General features: G+C 37.0%; 1 pseudogene across 1 annotated transcript; it reads left to right on the forward strand.

Moving 5' to 3' along the window:
- Positions 1–861: 861 nt before the first annotated feature.
- LOC149213838 (uncharacterized) lies at positions 862–24,448 on the forward strand (annotated as a pseudogene). The gene is made up of 13 exons (XR_016250361.1): positions 862–980; positions 1,194–1,397; positions 1,731–1,950; positions 2,204–2,404; positions 2,843–2,913; positions 3,079–3,238; positions 21,259–21,845; positions 22,196–22,576; positions 22,832–22,907; positions 23,020–23,083; positions 23,302–23,434; positions 23,790–23,903; positions 24,270–24,448. The product of XR_016250361.1 is annotated as an uncharacterized LOC149213838 (transcript).
- Positions 24,449–25,227: the final 779 nt, after the last annotated feature.

Below are 25,227 nucleotides of genomic sequence, written 5' to 3' on the forward strand. Positions count from 1 at the left end.
GCTGTATTCTGCTATTTCTGTGAACTAATTTGCAAATGAACCATTTATGTTTTCTCTTTTCTTTTATTTTTTTGTTGTTAAATTGGGTGCTGATGAGTTATGGATTTGTTGTCAAATTGGGTGCTGATGAGTTATCGAATTACACATGTCTAGTTTAAATTTGATGAAGTCAAACTTTATATTGTATTTATTTATATTTTATTAGGTTCCTCAAGTATTTGCTTTTTATTTATTTTGGCACTGGGAAGGAAATTCAAAATTTATTAAAATTGATAATAAGTTGGGATTTATAACATTAAGCTGAATTTTCAGTTTTTATTATTGGATGGTTGATTCATTGAAATTAATTACGTGTTAAATGGAATTTCAAATTTATCTTATCTGTTAAGTGAAAATTTCATGATAGTTATTTATTTTCCTTGCTTTATGATTTAGGAAATTCAAATTTTGATAATAGTTATTTGTTTTTCTTGCTTTTATTTTTATGAAATTTGATAATGGTTATTTGTTTTTCATTTTTTACTTTATATAAATCATAAATCTATACGTACAAAACAAGGGTTTGCAAATATTTATATTTAAAATGAAAATGTTAGTAACACAATATCTCATTTTCAACCAGAAAATACCAATACTCCAATCGTTCTCTCTATTCCCATAAATTACTCAAATCCCATAAAATTACTCAATGAAATTTATGACTTTCAACTTAAATACTGAGTCATCAAATTTACTACGATTAAAATGTTAAAAGAGCTTTACGTAGGACGTCAATTCCAAGCTGCGTGGCAAATTTCATGAACCAGACATTGCAATTCTTTTCCCTTGGACTTGGTCTGTTCTATTACTGAAATGTATATATATACACGCGCCAGACCAATCTCTCAAAGCCTCATGAATCTCAGTCTGTTTAATCAGCCTTTTGGTCAGGCCTGCTTTTTCTACATTGAACAGGCATTGTTTTACCCATATCTATAAAGGTAAACCATTTTCCTTTTTTTTTTTTGGTATGAATCCCAGAGCCATTACTAGATTCTGTTGTTTGGCCATTTTCAATAGTACTGGATACCTCCTTCCCTCGTGTTCTGATTTTTCCTATCGTTTTGGGAAATAAATTGAGTTTTATTTCCCAACCAATTGGCCATCTTATGAAGTATGAACATATTCTGCATCTCTGTCTGTACACAATGCAGGTTTGGTTTGGAAGGGCAACAGGCTGAGTACAAAGAACAGTTTTCCCTCATTTATTAACCATTCGGTTAGGTTGTGCCAAGCTGCTAAATTTATATCATGGGTTCGTTTCCAGCTGAAGAACGCTTGGATTATCCAGAAGCGAGGAGAGATGAGACTGTAGTAGACAACTATCACGGGGTGCTTGTACATGATCCTTACAGATGGTAAGATTTTTTTTAGTTTAATTTAGGAAAATTCTTAGCTGTTTACTGTTTGACAGAAAGCAAAATCACCCAATATTTGCACCATCTCATCACTCAAACTCATGCCAATCTGGAGGGGCAGACCATGTTGAGAATGGAACCTGGAGAAAGGCTTATCACTTCATTTTAGATATTGTTTTCTTATGGGTAAAACCCTTTTTTGGGGACAGGCTACAGACTTACAATATTAGTTTTTACACAAATGGAAGATTAGAAATTGCCAGGAATTCATGTTTTACCCTTTGAAGAAATGAATATAATTCAAAATTGTCTTGACGATTATTATTCTGTCAGGCTAGAAGACCCTGGTGCAAAGGAGGTCAAGGATTTTGTTGAGAAACAAGTTTCCTTAACTGAATCCCTACTACAGACTTGTGAGACAAGAGGGAAACTGAGAGAGCGTATCACAACTCTTTTTGACCATCCTAAATATGGTTGTCCACGCAAACGCGGTGATAAGTACTTCTATACCTTCAACACTGGGCTCCAAGCTCAGAGTGTTCTGTATATCCAGGTATACTTCTGAGAAGAGATTGATAGGGATATTTTGTAAAGCTATAATTTAAAGGAACATAAACAACTTCTTTCTGAATATGAATAAGTCATTTGTGAAAATTTGATTTGTTACCTGAGCATATTTTTATTCATTTGTTAATACTTTTGTAGGGCAGTTTTTTCTTTTGTTTCTTTCTTCTTCTTCCTTTTTGAGTGTTGGGGAAATGGTTAAATCTGATTTGCTTTCTGTTTTCTTAACTTATTATATACAGGAAAATCTGGAAGCAGAAGCAGAGGTCTTGCTTGACCCTAACACTCTGAGTGAAGATGGAACAACGGCATTATACTCTTATGCCATCAGTGAAAATGTAGAATTCCGGGCAGTTGGCTTAAGTGCCAGTAGCAGTGATTGGGTGAACATTAAGGTTATCCGGGTGGCAAATAAAAGTACAGAACCCGATTCTCTTTCATGGGTAAGTTTTCTGACCTCTTGTTAAACATCATGTCATTCATTCCACGAGTAGGCATTAGAAAAGACTCAACCAGCAAAGTATTTTCGAATAAGACATCCAAGGTGGTACCAATGAAAGTTCTAGTAGACCAAAAAAAAACACTTGATAAGTTACAATACGAGTCTTACGTAATCTTAGGCTGCAACCTAAGTATAATTTTTTTTAAGCCATGTTTTTATTATTGGTGGCACACATTTCTCCACTTCAATATTGTAATTAACAACTGACAAAGAAATTTGTCACGTAGCTTCTAGTAGAGAGAAAATGGGATATCAGGCTTATTTGTTGAAAATATTTGTTGACTATGTGGTTATAAGTTGCTTTCACTATTGATTATTAAATATGTAGAAATGTTTTCAAATTATGTTCCTCAGATTAGGATTTTGCAATTGTCAACAGGTGAAATTTTCATCCGTTACTTGGACTCATGACAACAAAGGTTTCTTTTACAGCCGTTATCCAGCTCCCAAGTCTGTTCTATTCTTTGGATGATACTGCTACTTATGTACTTTATCACAGTTTCTTATTAACTTTCTACTATTTACCTCTGTACTTTACCATAGCTGCTTATGTACTTTATCACAATTGGTTATTATTTTTCCAAATATTCACTAGTTTTAGTTTTTCCTTGACAGAGAAGAAGGACTAGATGCAGGAACAAAAATAAATATGAATCTTGATCATCAACTGTTTTACCATTTCTTGGGCACTAATCAATCTGAAGATATTCTCTGCTGGAAAGATTCAAAACATCCCAAGTGGAAAGTTATCTCTAAAATAACTGAAGATGGAAAGGTTGGTAGAATATTATGTGACCTGTTCCAGATAAAATATGGTATTTTAGGTATTTTTAGATGGCTATTTCAATTGTATGGTTGTACAATATCGTTTTTTTTTGTTGCTTGCACTCATATATTTTTGCTCATACTTTTAATATTTTGTATTCTTGCATGCTTTTGTGGACCGGTCATAACATAGAATATTGCCTTCAAATCCAACTAGTTATTAAAAAGGCTTGCTGAGTGATGAGATATTGCAATTTTGGGTCATGTATGTTGATAAGATTTGATTTGGCTTTGATGTTATTCAAAGATTCAAAAGAAGAAGTGTAGCCTGTCAGTTTTTTTAATCCCCAAAATGATCTTATTCTTCTACAATCAATAATCATATGTTTTTGAAATTTCACCTAGTGCAAATTTTTTACAACCCCTCAATCCATGTTTCCCTTTTGCCCTTTTGTTATTGTTGGTCCATCCACTTTTGTGGCCTTCTATACTTCATATCTTTCCTTTGGATTGCAAATTTTTAGCATCATATTTGCTTGAAATTTTTGCACAATCTCTTTATTTTTCTTTTGTTCTCCAACACCCATATGTGTTTTTTTGTTTTTTTCCATGGAAAAAATTGCATTTCTATTGTTGAGCTTGAAACAAAAATGCATTCTTCATGTGCAACAGTATTGGAGCAAAAACATCTTGCCTTTTTCAACCAAATGTACCCCAGTCCTCATACTAACTGCCAACTTATCATACTTGAAAAAATATTTTGACTTTTCAAGTCCATGGTTGGTGAAGAAAAACTACTCAAAAAACAAAAAATATTGACTGTTCATATCTATACATCTGCTCTACAAACTAAGTGACCTATACATATGAAAATATAATAACAAAGAAATCGTCTAGATGATCAAGTTTCAGTTGAAAGTGTCCTCATCAGCTTGCGAGGCGCTGAGAGGAGACTAGAGAGTTTATTGGCCTTCCTGTTCAGCTCTTAGAAAACATGATTTATAGTAAACCTAGTGAAAACAAAGGGAAATCTCAGTGAAGTGATTTTTAGTTGCTAATAAGTTGATATTGTACATTTTTGAGAACCTTGTATCCATTTCACTACCAAGGAAGAATCTCCAAGGACCTGAATTTCTCTTATTCCTCTATTAAATGTTTTTCTCATTAAGTGTTTTTGAGGCCAACAACTCTACAAGATTGTTAGCCTAGCCACATTCCTGAGTTCCCCTTGAAAGAAATATAATGATTTTTGAAACTTGTACATGTTTTTTTATGACATTATTCATCTTATTTTGTAATATTGAAACATTTACATTGAAGCAATACACATAGACTCTATATAAAAATAGAAAGAAAAACAATAACATTCATACACAATACTTAGAGATTTATCTTGGAAACCTTTAATTGGGAAAACCAACGGGCCTTAGAGTTGCACCTCTATTTCTCATTGTATTAACTTCACCATGTACAATAAAATATATAAGATTCCACAACATCCAAAACTCTAATATGTTATCTTGGATTAGATTACAATCATATTAACTTGGATTAGATTACAACCCTATTTACTTGGATTATATTACAACCCTACTTCCTTTATTGGAGTGAGATTACAACAAGACATGCATGGTGTGGAGGTATCCATGCAAATAATTTATCCATGCACCATGCAAAGAATATAGCCATGCATCATTTGAAGACATGCAACACATTCCCAACATTCTCCCACTTGTTTTTTTTTTCAAACAATAGGCTTGAGATTTATAAGATTTGCAATTCAAGTTATCAATGCCCATTGCTTCTCTACACCAAGAGAATTTCTCAGTACTAATAGATTTTTTTAAGAAAGAAGTCTTCGAGATGCATCACATAATGCATCCAGAAGACTTCTTTCTAAATATTTCTACTCACAGAGGCCTCAATTCAGTTACTAATAGATTTCATCAATGAGTTTGCAACATTCTTCAAAGTGTCAACATTCATCAACAAACCTCCTTGTCTTCAACCATGTCTCCCATAAAATGGTACTGAACATGGATATGCTTTAGAATTATAAGTAGGGTTCTTTGCTAGAAATAATGTACTCTAACTATCACAATGTAAATTTGTTGTTCAAATCCAATACCTAAACGCAATCTTTGTAACCAGATTGCTTCCTTACTTGCATGGGTAGCTACCATGTATTCAACTTTTTTAGTTGAAAGTGCATCTACAACCTATCTCTTTCTCATCCAATTGATTGATCCTCCAAATAGGTTACACACACAATCACTTGTAAATATTTTTTTATCCACAACCTAGTTTGTGTCAACAAAGGCATGTACATTGAACACTTTCTTTGGTCTAGGTAATCCTTGGCAACAATTTCCATAAGTTGTAGTGTCATGCAAATAAATGAAAACCCTCTTTACAACTATCTAATTAAACTTCCCTAGTTTTGACATGTACTTTCTCAATGCTCCTATTGCATAGACAATTTTTAGTCTAATACAAACCAATGCATACATCAAACTACCAACAACACTAGCATAGGGGACATGAGACATGTCATTTTCCTCTTCCTATGTCTTAGAACAATGATCTACAAATATCTTTGCACATATATGAATAGGAACCTTGATCAATTTACATTCCTACACATTAAACTTCAGTAACGTTGTTGTAACATATTTCCTTTGATTCAACCATAGTTTCTTGTTTTCTCAATCTCTCTTAATTTCCATGTCCAAAATTAAATTTGCAACACCTGAATTTCATCTCAAATTCAAAAGACAATTGAGTTTTAACATCCTTGATGATTTTCTTGTCGTTTCTAATATGCAACATATCATCAACATACATGACCACATAAATAAAATGATTACCAACTAGCTTAAAATTCACACAATGATCAACTTTGCTTTTTAGGAAACCAAGTCCCAATATATAAGTATCAAACTTTGGATGACACTGTCATGTCCCTTGTCTAAGAGATGACTATAAGGGAAACAATTGATTTAATTAGCTTTAAATGTGGTCAGGAGAATAAGGGGGAACTTTATCAAGTCACATTATTATGTATTTACTTGTCCATGGTATTGCCGCCCATGGAATACTTACCCATGGTATAAGTAACCATGGAATGCTTATCCATGGTATTGGATGGCCAAAGATTATAAAAGGGGGGGCTCAAGATCATTCTTTAAGCATATCTAGATATTTGATGGATTGTGTATGGCTATTGGAGATTTCTTGAAGGTTTATAACCTTGAGCATGATCTTCTTCAGTGGAGCAATTACCCACTCTAGTTGATTAAAATAACTAGCCTTTCGTTGGTGAAAGACTCCACCCTAACTAGTATTAAAGGAGGAACCATCTAGGTTTCTCATTGGATTTCAACAAATTCATTAGAGAGGTCATTGTCTGCCATTTATATCTTCAACCATTTGTGTCATCTTGTTGGTGTCTCAGCAGGTTCTCATGTATACTCACATTCATCTTTAATATAATAAGGTTGCTTTTGTTGCTTGTTCTTACTGTCAAATGAGAGTTTCGTGTTAAATTTTATGTGATATGTCCTTACATTAATAATTAGCAGAAAATCATTGGAAATGTGATTTTTCCAAAGTGCTAGTTAAAAATATCTCAATGGTAATTGTGAAAAATGATTGTGAAATCTAGTGTGGCACATTACAATGGTATGAAAGCTGGTTTTGTTGCTAGCCTTAGGGTTTAAATGGTAATTTTATTAGTGCTTGGATTCATAAGTGTTCATGGAAACCAAATTCTTGTGTGGCACTCAATTTGTTTTAGTGGTAGATGAAACCCTAGATAGGGCTCGAAGTAATTCCACATTAGGGGACTAAATAGTTTTGCAGGAGAGGACAAAATAATGTGCGTTTAAGGGACATAATTAGAGGTTGAATCAATATAGTTTTGGGGCTGAGATTTACAAAGGCCAATAATATGCAAGGAGACCATGTGAATTATCTAGGGATGTGAAAGAAAGTGCACAACCAAGATAGTAGGGTTACATCAGTGCACATAGGTATATCTCACTTTGTGTGATCAATAAGTCATCCTATAGTTGTGAAGGTCATATTGTACTGTGTGCCAATCTATAGGGTCAATCTATGTTAGCACAATGACAACATGAGTCCGAGAAGTATAGTTGTGGGTTGAATCGACATAAAGTGAAGTCATCTTTGCCAGCTAAGCCACATAGCCATAGTGATAACGGAGGCTAAGATTCATAGCCATGGGTCAAATTGATTGTAAGATGAGCCTACTTTGTGGGGCTGGCCCACATTAAATCAATAATAATTGAAGGCCGAGAGTATAGCTGCAAATTGAATTGTTGTAAGGTGAAGTCATCTCTGCTGGTTGAGCAACATTGTCACAATGATAATAGAGGTCAAGATCCATGACTGTTGGGCTGAATCATGTTTGAGGAAGGGACTAAATACTTAAATCATTGTTCAATAAAATAATGAGTTTGCATAGTCGACATACTATTGTTGAGTAGTTATGTAGTGGTTGTGGGGAAGTACAGGCGATCTGGTGGCTACATTGTCATCTTCATATAATTGTTATGACCATTAAAAGAGAACTGAATTCTCCTCTAGATTGCAGAACTGAGAAAAATTGTGGAGGGATGAATTGGTCCAATAAGGGGAAATAATTGCTACGAGAATCAAGCTTAATTATTCTGTGGAGGTTTGAATTATCCAACAGTGGGATCAAAGCATGGACAATGTGGAATATTTGTCTCCAATCTCTCGCATTGTGAATTTCATCATTGTTTATTTGTTGCAATGGAGTCTACAAGACTCTTAGTTGTTATGTGGTAATTGAGTGGTAAAATTGACGTTTTGGTTGTTGCTAGGTTAAGGTGTAAGATTTTGGTCTGCATTGAAAGAAATAAGAGCATATAAATATCTGACTCTATCAACCAACATTTTTGTGCAAGAAGGAACTATGTAGCATAATGTGCTAGAGATTCTTTTATTTATCATAGTAATTTCATCAATAATAGAAATGTTTGATGGTTTTGTTTGGTTTGTCAGTGTGGAATCAAGTTTTAGGTCAAATTGTGCTAAATTTCTAGCTTGTTGCAAAAGGAATAGGTTCTTTACTCAGGAAAATGAATAAATTGATTACAAAAATTGTGTTGTATTCCATGGTGAAAAACACCCAACAATTCTTTCCAAAGTCTGAGAAAACAATACCAAATTCCGTTATATAGAATCCATATAGTGATCAATGACATGCATGATGCTGAATCCCTTGCATTCGATCAACAACACTTCTCACCATGTCTGCTTTGTGTCAATTACTGGGATGGATCTTTAACTTGTACGAGCGCAGTTTCATCTGTGAGTGCATGTTGCGCTCACTACTATTCCTGTTCATGCTACAACTCATTCATTTGTCTATGCAACTTCATGTTCTTCTTGAGTTGTTGCTTTAGCACATGCAACTCCTTCTTTGTTCCATTCTTTGTCTTCACGCAATCTTCATGTCACACCGTCACCTCATAGCTGGAGTCTCCAAAATTTCTTTCATCATCAATGGATTTGCTTGAGCTTGCAACCTTGTTCTGCCTCCATGTTGTGAACAACCCTCCTCTTGCATTAATTGCATTTGGTATGTTGTCTTAAGCTGTTGTTCATAATGTTGCTCACTGTGATGCTACTGTTTTCATATCTTGATGTCCTTGTCTATGAACAACTTGATGTCTTTGTGGGTAGGCAAGTCCATAGACACTTGATTGACTGCGTCCCCAAGTGTGCTCTAAACGATGTCTTCACCTCTACTCTCCTAGAAACCATTGTACATGTACTTCTAGGAGGCATATGAACACTTGCGATACTTGGAGACATGGTAACACTCATGGCAAGCAATCTTTCAGTCGAAAATGAAAATGAACATGAGAACTGACTTGCAACATACTTGGGTGAATGATCATGAAGGTTGCGCAATTTCGGCCGAGAGGTCGAGAGACCGACTGCCAAGAATACATAAGGCACAGTCTGGGCTGTTGGGAGATTGAATGACTACTAGAACTACGGAATGCACAATCCAGTTTGGCTACTGACAGCTGGGATTGCACAATGCGCAATTCCAGCTAGGAAGGACTGCTGGCCCAAGGACAGATTTGCGCAATTTCTAGGGCCAAGCAACCACTATCCTCCAGAAATGTGCAAAATAGTCCTAGAGGCTAGTGCTATGTAGGAATGCACATTTCTAGAGAGGAAGGTCAGCCTTCCTTCCCCAGCTTGCGCAATGTAGCCTTCGTGGAGGCAAAGTTCGGGCCAAGGTTGGTTCGACTTGCCGACTGGCAACTGAAAGAAAATAAGATAGTGAATGCATGGCCAAACTAATTTTTCAAAGTGATTGCAGAAGTGATTGACAGTGCATGAAAAACATGAATGAAAGATTCAACAAACAAATCAACATGCATGTGGGTGAGGCATTTTTCCAGTCGGGCGAACGTCCTTGCAAAACAGTTTCATGCATGCGACAACAATGAGATAGCAATGAAAATTGAAATAGAGCTAGGAAAAGCTAGAATACATGTAAACAACAACAAGCATTCAAAGAAATCAAGAAAACAATACTCACACAAGAGAAAACACAAAAAGCGACAGAAATGCAGCACAAGGCATGGGAAGCGGGCTTACCCCAAAAAAACTGATCTGAATGTGTCGACTGCTCCTAGATGTGATGTGGGATGTCAGAGCTGTAAGGTTGATGTGAGGAATGAGCTTTGCAATGTTCAGTTGATGAGTTTTGATAACATCGGGGTTGTGACGTGCATGCCACCAATCTAGGGGAAGCGAAACTTGGTGGGGGGTTTCTGAATTGCTCCATGCATGTAACCTCCAACTACTAAACATAGATCCCCGAGAAAAGGGATGTATTTGCATGTTGCCTTAGTAGAAGCAGCCTATTCATGCAAGTATGTCTGGCTCGGTCCCGAAGGGAACCGGTCAACTCAGCTGCACATGCAAGAGGTTGTTCAACTGCTTGAAGGAAATGCGCATTTATGGCTGGGAGCTAGGTTAACTGCCTAGGAGATTTGTGCAATTTCTGGACAGAGCAGCTGACTACTGCCTAAATTTGCACAAATTCTAGGGTGAGCAACCTTGCTGGGGAGATTTGCGCAAATCTTGTTGGGAGTGTTGGCAGGGAGAATTTCACAATCCTAGAGCCCCGTAGGCTGCTAGAGAGGATTGCGCAATTTATGGAGGGAAGGTTGGTTTCCCTCTAGAAATGCTTAATTTTCAAGGGGAAGCTACTCAGCTTACAGCTGGACCAAGTCCGGGTGAACAACCTGTGAGGGGAATGGATCAAGATGTGAACGACAGGCTACATTTGTGCAAGAAAGACACTGAAGCTTTTGAACTTGACGAAGCAAGGCAAGCTGCTATGAAGGTTGGAAGGGAGGCTCCAAAATGAGGCTAAGGAAAAATTTTGGAGGGTGGTTGTAGCCGCTACAACATGACCTTCTATGCCATCTTTGTATCTAATAAAGAGAAATTTATTAGCTTTATTATCTAACTTCTATTTTCCTTTGGAACATGTACATTAGCATCACAACCAAAAACCTTGAGATGTTTAAGAAATGGTTTCTTACCAGTCCATGCCTCATTAGGATATTTGTCAACAAATGTTGGTGAGGATGATCAATTTACCAAATAACATGTAATATCCACTCCCTACCCACAATTATTGTCCTAATCTGACAACAATGAGCATTCTTCTTTCCTTTTCCATAAAAATCCTATTCATTCTTTTCGTAACTCCATTCTATCGAGATGTGTTTAGAGTAGTCTTTTGTCTTTATATTCCACACTTCTTATAGAAATCTTTGAATTCATTTTTGCAAACTCTCCACCATTATCTTGTCCTTAAAATATTTATTTTATTACTTCCCCTTCTTGTCTTCTATTCCCATACCAAGATATTTGAGAGGCCATTCAGAGGACGAATACTTGTAAAGTAGCAGATTGGAAAGGGTTCTAAGCATAGCTCGGGATCTTCATGATATAGATATTCATGGGTCTTTATGTTATAGATATCCACCTTGTGGACTTGTTCAACCACGTGGTTTGCATGAGCTTTCCGCAATCTTGGTTACATCACATCATTCACCTAATTCAAGATCAAGCCCTAGTATAGATCCCAATAATTAATTGTCATTCATGGTTGGCCACACGTTTTCCAAACTCTATGCTATGACCTTCCATTTGCATCTTTCTCGGGGGCTTGAGAGGATGCAACTCGGAGCTATTATTGAGGAGGCATGACATCACTCCTCAAAAGTATGTTGTTGCGTTGTGGAATTTCAAAAAACATTTGATTATGTCCCCTTGTGAGGCTTCATTCTAGAGACTTAGAGATATTGGTATCTCCAATGAATTATTGACTGCCACAATGCACCTATATGAGTTAGTTCTTGGTCATTTATGCATGTCATAGGGGATTTTAGGTTTTATCAAGAGTACCACTGGGATCAAACAAGGTTGCCCCTTATCCCTCACATTGTTTGAGATTTACATTGATGACTTGGAATCCTTTTTGCATGAGCACATCTAGGAGGGAGATGGGTGTCTCCTCCATCATGTCCTAATTTCTATCTTGCTTTTCAATAATGATGTCGTCCTTTTAGCCTCATCCCTCAATGGGTTGCAGAGACAATTGGATGCCTTTTCTCTCTTGTCTAGCCTTCAATGATTAATGGTAAACCTAGGTAAAACCAAGGTCATGATCATCATTGGGTCGAAGAAGACCCTCTTTGATCACCATTTCTTTTTTTAGAGGGGAGGAAATTGAGATCACTTGCTCATATAATTACTTGGGAGTTCTATTCATGGGACCTTGATACAGTTTGCTTTGCACCCTACCCTTCAACCTCGAGTCAACAATATTTATGGTTCCCTGGCCCTCCTAGAGAGGTAGTGTTTCTAAAACCAGTTTTAGGACATATCTTCCAAGATGTCAGTCATGGAGACTCCTGTGTGGCCCACAATTTATATGGCTCTAAGCTTTCGGGACCTAGTTTATTAGAGTATGATTGGTCTTTAGTAAAAAGGGTATAGCTTTTCCTCCTTTGCTGCATTATTAGGTGCAGGTAGATAGTTCCTCGACCCATCATCCTTGTAGAGTTTGGTGCCTGCTCCTTTTGGCTTGAGACAATGTTTGGCCTTCTCTCACTTCTAAATCATCTTTAGAGCTTTGTAGATACAACAAAGGGGTGTGATTGGTATCCAAACCTGGTCTATTTTTTATTAGAGTCTATTCCAGTAGCTAATCCTTAAGCTTGATTTTTGTGTTGGTACTGTTAGCCCCTGAGGTGCAGTGCTGCTGTTTTTAGCAGAAATGTCCCATGTTTTAGCTCCGCGTCCATGTCTCCTCTCGCTCTGCTTTGGCCATAAGTCGTGTTAGCCCTAAGGTGCTGATCCGCATGGATCTAAGAACTCTCTAAGTCTTTAAAATTCGTTAAAAAGATCAAAACAATCGCATGAGAAGAGCCCTTAGAATGGTGGAAAAACACTATCGGGAGGCAAAAACACGTGAAAAACAGAGTATCGGAGGTCTGAACAATGAAATGCACAGTAACCATTAGATCTGGCCGGTCAATGGTCTAGATCTAATCAGTGGATAACAATCGGCAGACATCGGTGCAGACTATATGGAACTTGCGATGGCGATCAACGAAGTCAACGTGGACCGTCAATTATGCATGCAGACCGATGGCCCACGTTGCATCGCAGAATCACAATCAGCAAACACAATGGAGCGGGGCTATATGCATATACATATATGCGATGCGATTGACCAGACCCGATGGGAATATAACCATTATTTTATCAGATTTGAGATTCGCCAAAATGCATTTTCCTATGTATTCTGCATATTTTCATTATTTAACGAAATACAAAGGAACAGGGCCGAAGAAACTTGTGATAGTGATTCTAGGTGGACCCAATAGGATATGAAGCATAGTTATGAAAATTTAAAATCCAGTGAACAATGTTCTCTTCGGATTTTCCCATGTTTTACAGCGTTCTCTGTGTAAATAGAGAACGACTGTTTCTGAAGGAATCTTGAGCCCCGATGCACTCTTATGTTGTAGAATAGGTGGACACCTCCCATTTATGCATTATGCAATCATTATTTAATGCTAAAAGAGGGATTCAAGCGGACAGAGGCCAGGAGATAGAAAGCTGAAAAGGGGAAAAACAACAATACGGTGCAGCCAAACTAACAAAAATGGTCATGGAACGTCACTGGCACAAGCGAGCCACCTGACAACACGACAAAATTACCAGAATTCGGTTACTATGTTGTTATAAAAGAGCCCTATGACTCATGTTTGTCTGATTATGGCATCAAAGTAGTTAGAAGACAGAGGGGATAGATTAAGACATCTCGAGCCTCAGAGAGTTCGAGAAGTATTGTAAAAAGCCTATAAATGGCTGAAAGCTGGAGGGAATAGAGGTTCAACTTTTGGGGACTATGGATACTCTATTCCTCGCAGTGTCTCATCTTCATTCTAGTAATACAAGCTTCTTTTGTTGTTACATGTTCAATTGCCATTTCCTACTATGTTCTAAGCATGCACTTGAATAGGTTATTCATGTTTTCTTCTGTGTCTAATGCGAGATAACTGTCATCTTATCTCTGTGTTGATAAATTAGATTTGCAAGCTTCATTTACTTTCTATAGCTAGCCATTCATATGTGTTTATGTATGCATCTACTGGTATGTTTAGTATTCTCCATCTATCCATTGAATCTATAAACTATTGAGCATTAGTGGTCTAAAGCATTGTTAAGCTGAGGGTGTTCATGCATGTCTGGAGTGAAAACAGAGTTGAAATAGTCATCTGACTTGATCCAAACCATCATCCATTCCAATAGTTCTGAGAACGATATTGAAGATTTATATGTTACGAGGCATCTCGGAGCTACAAACTAGGGGAGCTTCCTGGAGTGCTAAAAAAATTGGCGCCATTTCCAGGGAGAGGAGACTGAAGCGCAGCTTCCCTGGGGGATGACACAGATCCAGCTTTGATGATAGAGAAAGTCTGGACACTTTTTCAGTTGTAATAATCTATCTGATGACTCTACTGGAGGACGAACCTCTTGGTGACTCCACTCGATAGTGTTGGCTCAGTTTGTAAGGCATACTCGAAGAAATTCATAGAAGCCACAAGTGGTCCCAGTACCTGACCCTAAAAGAATCATCAAAGAAAGAAAGGCATTGCAGAATGGAGCATCAGGTTCAGGTAGTTCTAAACAATATTCTATATCTCTTCAAGAAAATCCTGTAATAGAACAAATACACATTGAGAGTATAACATCTAATACTAGCAGTGAAGAAAAAATCTCAAAGATTCATAGAGCTCCTTATTCTTTAGGTTCTCCTTTTGTTGCAAGCCTAAAGGAAACCTCTCCTCCTATCCATCATACTCCTTTAGTCCTATCAATCACTCCTCAACCCTCTGTCATTCAGACTTCTAGTTCCTTTATAGCCACCACAACTATGGCAACACCTACCAAAATGGAAAGAATCATAGCTGCTAGGTATAGACCCCTAGTACTGTCCACTCCTTTGAATGCCATGCCTACTGGAGAATATCAGAAGTATATGCCTAAGTTCACTGGGACTAAAGGTGTTACAACTGAAGAACATCTTGAATCATTCTATAGCTATGCTGATAACCTGGATATTAGTGAAGATGATGTGTGGATGGGAGTCTTTGTCCAAATCCTAGATGGAGAGGCTAGAAAATGGTTCAGAGAACTGACCCCAAGGTCTATATCAGATATTGAGGCTTTAGATGATGTATTCCTAAAGCATTGGAGGGATAATAAGGATCTACTCTACTACCATATCGATTTTGGCGACTTAAAGAGGGAAAATGGTGAGTTGTTGTCCGATTTTAATAAAAGGTTTAACCGCATGTACAACAAGATACCAGCTGAAGTAAAACCCACCACTACCTCTGCTAAACTCACCTATGCCAATGCTTTTGATTCTGAATTTTGTCTACTGTTGAAGGAGAGACGATGTGCTACCTTGGCTGATATGCAGGATGCAACCTTGGAAGTAGAATCAAACATCATGGCTGTAGAGAAGCTCAAGGGGAATGTTGATAGAAGGAGACAGAGGGGTGAATCCTCATCATCCTCAGATCCCAAGATAAATAAAATGACCAAAGATGATAGAGTCATTAGCCTTTGAAATCTCCAAATTGAAGGTTGAGCAGCACCCTAGGAAAGGAAGAGTTCCTAACACCTTTGCTCCTAGAAATCCAAATCCATATAGAAGAACTAATGAGCAGTTGCAAATTCTACAAAGAAGCAAAGATGCCAATGAAGACCAAAGGGTGAAGACCCCTTTCCAGAACATAGTCATGGAAGAAGAGCAGTTTGAAGAAGATGATGAGATCCATTGTATGGAAGACAAAGGCAGTGCCTCCTTTTTGACCTTAGCTGCCTATGAAAAGTCATTATTCAATGACCAGATCAGCCAAGAGTGGGATGGTGAAGCTGTTCTGCAAACTAATGATCAACACATATATGATCTGAGGTCGAAGATGAATAATGCCAAGGAAAATCCTGTTCAGAGAGTTGTTGTCCCTGTTATACAACAAGCTAAAAAGCAGAAACGACTGGAAATTGATCCCATCATCCTCAAAGCTCCAGCTCACGAGGTAAGAGGCCTTGACAAGTCTCCTTCTCCTTTCAGTTTTAAATCAGAAATTCAGAAGCTAAACATATCTATACCACTGATTGAACTAGTGAAGAATGATTCCTTCATGAGATCTATCCTCGAGGGCCTTGAGCCTAAATCCATCCAAGCCTCCATCGACTATGTAAATCTGCAAGACGACAAACCAGCTGTTGTTCTCAGCCCAATGATTGAAAATTGTGATGACGGCTCCCCGTCATTCTATGTCTCTTTGATTATTCATGACAAAATCCTTCACAACTGCCTTCTGGACATAGGAGCCAACCATAATCTAATGCCCAAGGCTCTTATGGATGAGTTGGGTCTTGACATTACCAAGTCTTATCATGACCTGTCTTCTTTTGACTCTAGAAAAGTGAAATGTTTGGAATTAATCAAAGACCTAGCCATCACCTTGTCTAAGCTGCCTATGAAGAGCATGATGATAGATATTGTGGTAACAGATGTACCCCCCAAGTTTGACATGTTTCTTTCCAGAGGTTGGATCAAGAGATTATGTGGAACATTTCAAAATGATCTATCCTATGCTATTGTCCCAGTTTTTGGAGGTGAAAGTAGGATATTATACAAAGAAGCTCAGTTGGCTTATATCATCAGTGATGAAAGGAATCCCACTAATCATCCCATCTATGCTGTCGACACTGATTTTGGAGCCTATATTCTTCAGATTGAAGAATCCTAGTTGGCCTCCACGCAGCTTAAGAAACTGGTTTGCCAGATCACAAAGGAAGAAGGCCCACAAAGGGACATGTTCTTTGATGGAGCTTGCTCTAAAGAAGCTGCAGGGGCAAGGGTAGTCCTTGTGTCCCCCACACAAGAATGCATTCATTTATCTTTCAAGTTAACTTTTCAGGTCACAAATAACATAGCAGAGTATGAAGCCTTGATATTGGGCTTAAATGATGCTAAAAAGATGGGCATCAAAGGTTTGAAGGTGTTTGGAGATGCAGACCTTATCATTCAACAGGTCAACAAAACTTTCCAAGCAAATCATCCAAGGTTGAAAGAATACAGAGACGAGGTATGGAAGCTCAAGGGTTCTTTTAATAGTTTCAGCATTTCTTACATCCCTAGAATGAAGAACCAGCTTGTTAATTCCCTTGTTGTGTCTACTAGCACGTTTATTCCTCCTTTGCCTCCTAAATTGGGTTATGAAGTTCAGGTGAAATATAGACCATCTCTGCCTGAAAATGTCAAATACTGGGAAGTTTTTGAAGTTGATGATGAAATTAATAGGTTTTTACAAGTCTTTGATGACTTTTTTGAAATGCACATTGACCAAGAAAACGAAACCATTGAAGAATACAACCAGTCCAAGCTAAAGGACGAGATCGGTCAGGATAGCATTGTTCAGCTACCTAGTAACCATATAGCCAAAGGATTGGTGCCCTTAGAGAAGTTGTTTGATCATAATGATGTACTTTATAAGCCTGATAAAAAAGGAAATGAGTCTGTTGTTCATAGACATAATGTAGGGAGTCCAGCCCATCCAAAGTACATAAATTTGTCCACACATTTGTCTTCTGCCCAAAATTCCAAGTATTGCACCCTGATGAAACAATTTGCTGATATTTTTGCTTGGGAGTACAGTGATCTTAAGACCTATGAAACCAACATCATTCAACATAAGAGTCCACTGGAGAAGAAAACCCTCCCTTTTAAGAAGAAATTAAGACCTATTAGCCCTCTCTTATTGCCTTTAATTGAAAAGTAAATAAAAAAATTGTTGGAGGACAACAAAAAGAGTTGGGATTCCAAGTTGAAGTTTGCACTATGGGCTGACATAGTTACCAACAAGAAGTCCATAGGAAATTTTCCATTTAAGCTGGCTTATGGCATTGATGTTGTTTTTCCTATCTAGTTGATTCTCCCTGTGGCCAAATTCCTTCAAGAAGAACAAGATGAAGAGACTGACATGGCAAGGAGAATGAGTAACTTGGTTGAATTACTGCAGATTAGAGAACAACTGGTTGAGAATTCAAGAATTCATCAGAAGAAGATCAAAGAAACCTTTGATAGGAAGGCAAAAATGGGCAGTTTTCAGGTTGGTGACTGGGTTCTCAAATGGGATGCATTGAAGGAAAAGAAGGGAAACCATGGTAAATTTGATGCCTTATGGACGGGACCATTTGTCATTGCTCAAGTTTAGATGAACAATACTTTCATTCTACACAATTTGGAGGGGGAAGGTGTTTTTGATGGCCCAATCAATGGGCGGTTTTTGAAACTTTACTTCATGTGAGGTTTTAAGGTCGTAATATTGTAATAGGTTTTTTCAGTTTTTGTTTTCCATGCAAATAAACTCCATGCCCAATGGAACACTAGGGAATAAGTTTGTTTTGGTTGTTACTAGAAAGGTAGTAGTCTGCAATTCTTGAAACCTCACAGGGAGGCTTTCATCCCCAAAAGGAGCCAGTGTTAGCCCCTAAGGTGCAGTGCTGCTATTTTAGCAGAAATGTCCCCTTTTTTAGCTCCGACGTCCATGTCTCCTCTCACTCATCTTTGGCCATAAGCCGTGTTAGCCATGAGGTGCTGATCGAAATGGATCGAAGAACTCTCTAGGTCTTTAAAAGTCGTTCAAAAGATCAACACAATCGCATGAGAAGAGCCCTTAGAATGGCGGAAAAACACTATCGGGAAGCAAAAACACGTGAAAAATAGAGTATCGAAGGTCTGAACAATGAAACGCAGAGTAGCCGTCAGATCTGGCCGATCAATGCTCTAGATCTGATCGGTGGATCGCAATTGCCTGTGGCAGTCGGCGGATATCAGCGCAGACTACATGGAACTTGCGATGGCGATCAGCGGAGTCAACGTGGACCATCAAGAAAGCACGCAGATCGACGACCCACATTGCATCGCAGAATCACAATCGACAAACATAATGGAGCAGGGCTATATGCATATACATATATGCGATGTGATTGACCAGACCTGATGGGAATATAACCATTATTGTATAATATTTGAGATCTGCCGAAAGGCATTTTCCTATATATTCTGCATATTTTCGTTATTTAACGAAATACAAAGGAACAGGGCCGAAGCAACTTGCGATAGCGATGCCAGGTGGAACTGATAGGATATGAAGCGTAGTTATGAAAATTTCAAATCTGGTGAACAGTGTTCTTTGTGGATTTTCCCATGTTTTACAGCGTTGTTTGTGTAAACAGAGAATGACTGTTTCTAAAGGAATCTTAAGCCCCGATGCACTCTTACATTGCAGAATAGGTGGCCAACTTCCCTTTATGCGTTATGAAATGATTATTTAATGCTAAAAGAGGGATTCGAGTGGACAGAGGCCAGGAGACAGAAAGCCGAAAAGGGGAAAAAACAATAGCATGGTGTAGCCAAACCAACAGAAATGGTCATGGAATGTCGCTGGTACAAGCGAGCCACCTGACAGCGCGACAAAATTACCAAAATTCGGTTACTATGTTGTTAGAAAAGAGCCATCTGACTCATGTTTGTTTGATTATGGCATCAAGGTAGTTAGAAGACAAAGGGGATAGACTAAGACATCCCGAGCCTCAGAGAGTTTGAGAAGTATTGTAAAAAGCCTATAAATGGCTGAAAGTTGGAGGGAATAGAGGTTCAACTTTTGCGGATTGTGGATACTCTGTTTCTCACAGCGTCTCATCTTCATTCCAGTAATACAAGCTTCTTTTGTTGTTACATGTTCAATTTCCATTTCCTCCTATGTTCTGAGATTGCACTTGAATAGGTTATTCATGTTTTCTTCTGTGTCTAATGCTAGATAACTTTCATCTTATCTCTGCGTTGATAAATTAGATTTGCAAGCTTCATTTACTTTCTGTAACTAGCCATTCATATGTGTTTATGTATGCATCTGCTGGTACGATTAGTATTCTCCATCTATCCATTGAATCTATAAATTATTGAGCATTAGTGGTCTAAAGCCTTGTCAAGCTGAGGGTGTTCATGCATGTCTGGAGTGAAAACAAAGTTGAAACAGTCATCTGACTTGATCCAAACCATCATCCATTCCAATAGTTCTGAGAACGATATTGAAGGTTTATATGTTACTAGGCATCTCCGAGCTACAACCTAGGAGAGCTTCTTGGAGTTCTAATAGGTACGTTGGAGTCTCAAATCTCTTTGCCTCCATTTGTGTTATGGTAGACTAGCTTCCTTCATTTCAATATTCCCTGTGTGCATGCGGTCACCTTTTACCAACTAAACAAGAGATGAATACAATCATTCAAGAAGATATCTACATAAGATATATATTATATACAAGTCACTTGGATAACACTTTAGAGAGGGTTACGTCCAAAGGCAACCTTCTATGTTGAGCACTTCATGGTGATGACTGATGGACTTATTATCTGATCTCATTACATGCTTTTCGATTGGACGCATGCCCTTTGGATCACTTGGGATAGTTCAGAGTTGGATTTCGTAGACTACACATTGAGACTAACCACCAAATTGATTGATCATAGCCCCCCTGCAAACCCCCCAATAGGGGGGGCTGCCACCCCCTTGGAACCCCCTACTCCAGTTGGTGCAATGTAACAACACCTGAAGCTAGTTGTGCAAAGAATATAACACATACCCAACATAAATGAGACATTTTTGTAGATGGTTAGTAGCTAATATTTCACAAATTTTGACTTAAATAAAACCTTTTCTATGCTTTTATTTTGTTTCCCTATGTATAGCCTTAATAGTCAAAACTTTGTTGACAACCATTGTTTTGGCCCCCAGTTTATGGGTATAAGTAGTGCTTATATTCAATATTATTTTAGCTAATTTAAAAAGTTATTGCCCAAAAATCACTTTGGAATTTTGGATATCTATTTAAAATTGGTTGATGAATTTATAAAAAATTTAATAAACAATTTTTCAAACTTTGTGAGGAAGAATATTTGGCTGATAATGGGACATAATCAACAATATTCCTACATGAAACCTTTTAATCCACCTTACAATATACTTTGATCCATCGCACATTCCATAAGCTTTGCACTCAATCCAATTCATCTACAACTCATGATTGCCAAAATAACTTTATGTGGCTTTGGTGGATTTATCTTATTTGAAAAATATAGCATGTCAAACATTTGTGTTGAATTTTTGTTTTATGCCATCTGGTTTTAAAACACTAAAACAGAATGTTAATTTTCTTGTATGAAACGTCTATAATTATATGTTCCAGAAGAACAAAATGATAATTTTTCTTTTTGTATGAAACATCTATAGTGCCATGGCAGGTTTTTCATCTGGTCTTATACAGTTAAGTGTTTTCTTTGTGGCAGTATATTCTTTTATTTATTCGAGAAGCCTTTGGAAAGAGGCTCTTTTACTGTGATCTTGACGCTCTTCCTCAAGGTCTGGAAGGTTTCAAAGGCAGCCGAGAGATGCTCCCTTTCCAAAAACTTGTTGACAACTTTGAAGCACAGTATGATCTTGTTGCAAATGATGGTGCTTTGTTCACTTTTCGAACAAATAAAAATGCCCCTAGGTTAAATTGGTTCGTGTAGACCTTATGCAGCCAGAAGCTTGGGGTGACGTTATAGGAGAATCTGACAAGGAAGTGCTTGAATCAGCTTGTTGTGTCAATGGAAATAAACTCTTATTAAGCTATTTAAGCGATGTCAAGTCTGTTTTGCAAATACGAGACTTGCAATCAGGAAATTTGCTTCATAATTTGCCAATAGATATTGGGTCAGTTTATAGAATATCAGGAAGGCGTAAAGACAAGGAGGTATTTATTGGTTTTACAAGCTTTCTTACCCCTGCAATTATCTATCGATGCAACCTAGATGTCGAAAAACCAGAGTTAGTAGTTTTTAGAGAGACTGTTATCCCAGGCTTTGATCAGACAGAGTTTGAAGCTAAACAGGTAAAGGTTTTTTTACTATTTTTTGCTTCTACAAATTTTTGCCTGGCTATCTTTAGGCAGAAAATCTTCTCTATTGAATGTTTTGAACAAGTAATCTGATTGTAAAATCAAAGGCGTTTCACATTAGAATTTACATTACTAAAAGTGCATTCCAATAAATAAAAAATTTCAAATTATTTCTCTGCTACAAGATATATGTTTCTATTCTCCTCACTCAGTTGAAATGATAATGATGGTATTATTCAATTGGAATACTTAATGCTAATGGGCAATATTATTCAGTACATCTGGATTGACTACTGATGTGACTGATTTCTAATATAATATTGTTACTGATATGTCAATGTCAGGTTTTCATAACCAGCAAAGATCGAACTCAGATACCAATGTTCATTGTATCCAAGAAAGACATTGCTCTTGATGGTTCTCATCCTGCTCTATTATATGGTTATGGGGGCTTTAACTATAGCGTTACCCTACGCTTCAACATTGCTCGCGTTGTCATTTCAAGACATCTAGGAGCAGTTTTTGCAATTGCAAATATTCGTGGTGGTGGTGAATACGGAGAAGAATGGCATAAAGCAGGTTCTCTTGCTAAAAAACAAAATTGCTTTGATGATTTCATATCTGCCGCCGAGTTCCTTGTGTCAGAGGGGTATACACAACCTAAAAAGTTATGTATTGAAGGATGCAGTAACGGTGGACTTCTTGTTGCAGCTTGCACAAATCAGGTATCTCCATATATTGGATAATAAGATGCATGGTTAAATAAAGGTCATGTATAAACCAGTTGCTTGCTTCAATTCTTCCTCTCCTTTCGTTTCAAAGTAGAATCCGATCGAAAAAGTTGTTTATATTCTCCCGAAGAAAATGCTTATGACTCTATTGTTTTTCGCAAAACTCATCAAAAAAGAAATATGTAGAGGATTTAGCAGATCATTTTTCGGTGAAAAGAGCTTTTGATTGTTAATTCTGCATTTAAACATAGACCTGACCTATTTGGTTGCACACTGGCTGATGTGGGTGTCATGGACATGTTGCGTTTTCATAAGTTTACTATTGGTAAGTTTTACTATGATAATATTCAACCACTTATCTCCCTCTGGTTAGGGCAATCTCTAGATGTAGGCACCTGCAGGGCAACTGATGAAGGAAGTTGTGCTGAAATCTGCAGGCCATGCATGGACTATTGATTATGGTTCTTCAGAAAAGGAAGAAGAATTTCATTGGCTGATTAACTAAGAAGACAAATGGAGCCTGTCTCTCAAAGTAATACGTAACAGAGTGTCTAAAATTTAAATAATTTTCAAACTGTTAGTAATCTGAAATGAAGATAAATTGCTTGTTTTTTTTCTATTCACTCTATCAAAATGTGCTACGTTAGCTTATATGAAGTTCCCTCTTTTTGCCAAAGACATGATCAACTGTTCGTATAACACATTCTTCATTGCTACAGATACTCACCATTGCATAATGTAAAGAGACCCTGGCACAAACTCCGACAGAATTTACAGTATCCTGCTACAATGTTATTGACAGCAGATCATGATGACCGTGTTGTGCCACTCCACTCTTTGAAACTCCTAGCAGTGAGTACTTCATATGGTTCTGTCTCTGCATTAAATGTTAACAAATATTTGATATTTGAATGTTCAAGCTTATAGGCAACTATTGATGCACAAATCATTGGTTGCTCTTTTGCGCCTTTATTTTCACAAATAGACTTAACATAATGCGTGTTTTATTAGCTTTTGAGAGTTAGTTCAATTGTTTTAATTTCTTAGTTAAAGAACTTTTGTTACTAAGAAGTTTCATGTGGTTGAGCTGACTATGTAGTTTATTATAATTTAAAAGTTTAAATTCATTGCTGATTTGTTTATATCGATAAATTATTTTAAAATCATTGCTAATTTGTTTATATCGATTTTGAACTTCTTTATATAGACGATGCAATATGTTCTATGTAAAAGCCTGGAGAATAGCCCACAGACCAACCCCATTATTGGCCGAATTGATACCAAATCTGGCCATGGTGCAGGAAAGCCAACCCAAAAAGTGGTGAGATATTATTTTTCCCTAATATGCTTTTTCTTTATATGCAGGTTCCTGTGATTTCGCTGATATTCTTGTAAGAAATAAAATCTGTAGACAGCTAGCTGAGTGTGTCTAATTGTTTGTAAAGTTCCGATTTTCAAAGCTTATTTTCTATTCTACACCTGACAATCACATTGTGTTCCGGACACGGATTAGAACTCGACTTACTCTGTGCATGGTTCTGATTTTCAAAGCTTATTTTCTATTCTACACCTGACAATCACATTGTGTTCTGGACAAGGATTAGAACTCGACTTACTCTGTGCATGCGTATTGTACGTTGCAGAAATGTCCGTTTCATACTGAATATAACACTTTTTCCAACTGCAGATTGACGAAGAGGCGGACAAATATGCATTCATGGCCAAAGTGGTCGGTGCACCATGGATTGACTAGCCAAAGTGCTTGAAGTTGCTGCTGGAACTGATATTACAACAGATGAACGAGGAATTATTCTTTGTGACTTCGACAGTGTCACACAATTGTCATCCCAATTATTATCGAATTTATATCCAATATATCGACATAGATTTCAATATTTTTAGGTTCAAAAAATATTACTTAGCAAAAGATTTAAAGGGCTTCTTAAGGTGCTAAACTAAAAACAGGTGCTTATGAATAATAAATATATTTTTTCAGGGAGAGGACTGGAGATGACTGATACACTGGCAAAATGTCAAAGTGTACAGTCTTCAATATAGGCATATAGTATTAAATCTGTAATAAATGTGTTACATGAACAATGAATCATACTTATAAAAGTATATATAGAGATTAATAGAGTCAATATTTGTATACTCAGTGTCCTTTAGTATGTTGAGATGTATTTGAATTGAGTAGAAGTTTTTCTCATAGATATATGTTTTATGCTCTAATTTATTATAGAGTAGTATTCTTCTCCCTTTACATATTTGGTATGTATGTTTAAAGTCAAGTCAAGTTTATGTCTTAACTATGGAATTAGCATTTTGGATTTTACAACATTTCTTTTTTAAATCTATATGGCAATTATTACCCAGTTTTGTATTAGACTCATAAAAATTTACATTCCAACTATAGAATTTTGGATCCCACATTATATAGAATATGGAACGGAAATTTTTAAGCTTTTGTTTTTATTTTATTTTATTTTTATGTGCATGAAAATCTTATCACTTGATTATGGGTTCATAAATATTTACATTTTGATCATTGAATTTTGGAGAATTTTGAATCGTATATAGAACATGGAAAAGTTTTTTTAATGCACATAGAAATCTTACTACTTGAGTGTGTGTTGGGTTAATAA

This window comes from Pinus tabuliformis, chromosome 1_1 (assembly GCF_031772625.1).
Source record: "Pinus tabuliformis cultivar Carrire ecotype Pingquan chromosome 1_1, CPIR1, whole genome shotgun sequence".
In the NCBI taxonomy this organism is placed as follows: Eukaryota; Viridiplantae; Streptophyta; class Pinopsida; order Pinales; family Pinaceae; genus Pinus; species Pinus tabuliformis.